At 33.4% G+C, this 3754-nt stretch overlaps 1 long non-coding RNA gene across 1 annotated transcript; it reads right to left on the bottom strand.

Moving 5' to 3' along the window:
• Nucleotides 1-666: 666 nt before the first annotated feature.
• On the bottom strand, nucleotides 667-2893 carry LOC134709347 (uncharacterized). The gene is made up of 2 exons (XR_010105951.1): nucleotides 2800-2893; nucleotides 667-1423 (listed from the first exon to the last, which is right to left on the bottom strand). It is a non-coding gene; the product is annotated as an uncharacterized LOC134709347 (long non-coding RNA).
• Nucleotides 2894-3754: the final 861 nt, after the last annotated feature.

Below are 3754 nucleotides of genomic sequence, written 5' to 3'. Positions count from 1 at the left end.
AGCTATAAATGGCTTCGGCTTGATACAGTTTAACTTGTGAAACAATACAATGGAGAAAAACAAAGCACTTGATTGACTTCCACCGAGGCTACCAATATGCAACCATCGCTTCACAGTCCAGCTAGTGTCACTTTTACCCTTTTTAAATTCTAAATTAGTTGTAGCAAAAAGAATTGTTATATTTTTTCAATACCATTTAATTTATAAAAAAAAATCTGCCGGTTCTTTAATTGAAGTCGGGGAACTTGTTAAATTGACAAAGATTAATCGGTTGTAAATCATCTAATTGAAGCCATGATGAAACGATATATGGCGGTTTTTTTGTAGTTTTGGTAGCTTGACAATACATATGGAACCGTCAAATGTTCAATAAAAGACCAGGGGCCGATCCAGCCATTTTAAAAGGGGGGGGGGAGGGGGGGGGGGGGTCCCAACCCAGGATAAAGGGGGGGTTCCAGCTATATGTTCCCATTCAAATGCATTGATCGGCCAAAAAAAAGGGGGTACCAACCCCCGGAACCCCCCCCCCCCACTCCCTCCTTTGGATCCGCCAATGAAGACCCTGGTCTGGTGAAGAAGAAACACGAATCCATCAACTTGCATACTAATAATATGAAATCCAAGTAAAAGTTGTCAACTGGAAATGCTATAAGGCAGATTATGTAATTGTTGTTGGCAATATTTATTTGTAAGGAAAATTTGTCTGTATATATCATCAAATCGTTGAAAATAAAATATAATTTTTAAATGAGACTTATTTGTCACACTAAGTAAAATATTTAAATTGATGAAAATTCGGTTGTGTTCGTTTTCCTATCACAAAGTTCCGTTCTCGTAACGTTACGCATGCTCATTAAATGTTTACGTCAGAAGTGTCTGCAATATACGGAATGAGCAGTATAAATATGTAGCTATTGTTGGAAGAAATGTACTAGCAAATCCTAGTCCTCTATATATTGGATCATAAGTATATCCAAAGTAAAATAAAATCCTTCCTAGAATAAAAATAAATGTCAGTATTGGAATGGCTTTCATTGATCCCTCGTCGAGAAAAGATGATAGAGTTAGCAGTGCGATCATATGAAGAAAGAACTGTTCCACTGTATTACGTAATATCCGGTTTGGCACATCAACCAATGATTCTCCTCCTCCGTTCACAGGATCTATTGCTTTAGTACTTCCTCTGACTGATCCTACTGTGTGAATTCCGTATATAATGGAAAAAGATGAGACGAAGAGACAACGGAAGGTGAATACCAAACGATCAGCGGTGGTGCTAACTCCTTTTACAGATAATGGACTATAATAAAATAAAGTTATAAAAATTACTGTTGTGAGTACCACAGCGGCTCCAATCTGTTTGTTAACCCAAGCTCTTTTTTCTTTTATAATTTTCTTATCTTTTTCCATTTTGCTGTCGAGGCTGAAATGATAAAAACGATTATGCATTACTACATGTACGATGTCACTGAATATTTTCCGTCATAAATATGTATATCTGCTCAAAATATTGCCGGACATATGAAAACGGTACACTATGTTCACCAACACAGGCCTAGCTATAAAGAAGCGAGGAGATGCGTGTTAAAACATAGTTATTCATAAAATAAAACGATTGTCATATATCATGTCAATAAAAAAACGAAAAGTCAACGTAAGGGATATACATTCTCAATTGGTTCGGATATCTGTATTTTTGTGTAATCCAGTATGTAACAGCAAGGCAATAACTAAAAATGTCACTTTTAAAAATAACACATTTTGAGTTAGTGGTAATACCATTTTTACTGCACTAGATGTGCAATTTGACAAATAATGTATCGTCTTGGGTGAATATGTTCGCGACCAAAATAATTGTAAATCCAAAACCGAAGACTTGATATTTAAGATTCACATTATTGCATCTACATGTACTTATACAATCTATAAGTTTTAAACCGTAAGTTTATTTTAGTCACAACTTTCCAAAGAAATTGAATATGTTTGATTTTCCATAATTTTTTTAAAGATATTTAAAGTACTGATACTCTTAAAATGACAGTCCTATATATTGCCACCTACTAATAATTATAATGCTATCTAACTTATTTACATTGAAATATCTCCGCGACAATACAATCTCAAGGTCTTGTTTGATTTCATTTCACCGTGAATGTGAATTTAATTAATCCTTTACAAACCATCAGGTAATGTCATAATGAAATTATCGGCTAAAATAAGGCCCTTCCAACGAGATCTATGACGATGTGCTCACCGTTGTCCGATTTCATACTAACATATGCACTTAATTTAGCATTTATTTTTGAGGGGCACGGTAGTATTTCCTGGCCCACTGGGATAATGCTAGCCTTTTTAGAATTTACACCACTTTCTAACACTGCTCAAAATTCTACTTTCATTATAATATAGTAGAAATGGATTTGAATGTGTATCATTACCGTTTACCTTTTTCTTTATAAACCTAAGGTCACAAGTGCTTTTAGGTCTTTTATCAAGCAGTGAATACAACATTCTCAAAAAAATCATTTTCACCTGCATGAAAAATTATTTCAAAGTATGATCAGTAGATACTGTTTTTTGTCCAATTACACTGTTCAGATACAATTGACTTAAGTTGTACACAAAAGAGCAACCTTAATTCCAGTATGTAAATACTACCGTGCCACCTTAACCAGGAAAAGAATGAAATACATTTCATAATAAAATGTTCCATTATCGTAAACTTTTTAAATGTTAATAAGGTGAAAATTATTAAATATTAACATGATTTGGTTTATTTTAGTATATACATGTACTTACTTCTTTCAATTTCCACGTGTATTGGTTGTGTTATAAACAATTTACCTGTAACTGTTTGCCTATGATAAACATGACCTAAACAGATATATGTAAAGGTGGCACGGTAGTATTTGCTTTCCATAATTTAGGTTGCTCTTTTGTGTACCCTACTTAGGTAAATGTATCTAAACAGTGTGATTGGACAAAAAATACAGTATCAAATGAACATACTTTCCCAAACTGAGTGATGAATCAGGTGTAGAAAAATATGAATTAATTTTATATACAGATGAAAATGAATTTTTGAGAATTTTTTTAAAATTTTGCATTCACTGCACCATAAAAGACCTAAAAGTACTAGTGGCCTTAGGATTTTAAAAATAGCAAAAAAAGTAAACGGTCATGGTACATATCCAAATTCATTTCTGAATGGTAAAATGAAAGTACTTCAGTTAACTGTGAATGTAGAATTTTTTGCAGTGTTAGAAAGTGGTGAAAATTCTAAAAAGGCTATCATTATCCCTTATGGCCAGGAAATACTACCGTGCCACCTAAACTTCCGGTGGCAAGTGTATATACATGTATAGTATTATAAAGAGTAAATAATCCAGGGATAATTATTATAATATTGATTGATGTGGCCAAAATAGTGTGGGTTATTATATTCTTTTTTTTTTATATAGATAAAGAAACTGATGTTCTGACTTTTTTTTGGTTCTATAATTCAACACTCTCTTATACAGGTTACGGACATAGAGGAAATGGAATACATGGTCAAATATTTGACTATGGACAACACTACAATGGGAAGACTGGGTTAAGAAGATGAACACGCTGTCATTAAACGCAGTGACTCCTGCCATTTCCGTGAAAACTTTACAGGAGATCCCCTACAGTTGCACAAAAAACCTGAAAGATATACAACTGTAATAGATTATTTTGCAAAGGACATGCTATAAGCATGTTAACAAAATAA

Source organism: Mytilus trossulus, chromosome 3 (assembly GCF_036588685.1).
Source record: "Mytilus trossulus isolate FHL-02 chromosome 3, PNRI_Mtr1.1.1.hap1, whole genome shotgun sequence".
NCBI classification, from domain to species: domain Eukaryota; kingdom Metazoa; phylum Mollusca; class Bivalvia; order Mytilida; family Mytilidae; genus Mytilus; species Mytilus trossulus.
This window is presented reverse-complemented; position numbering and strand designations above follow the sequence as displayed.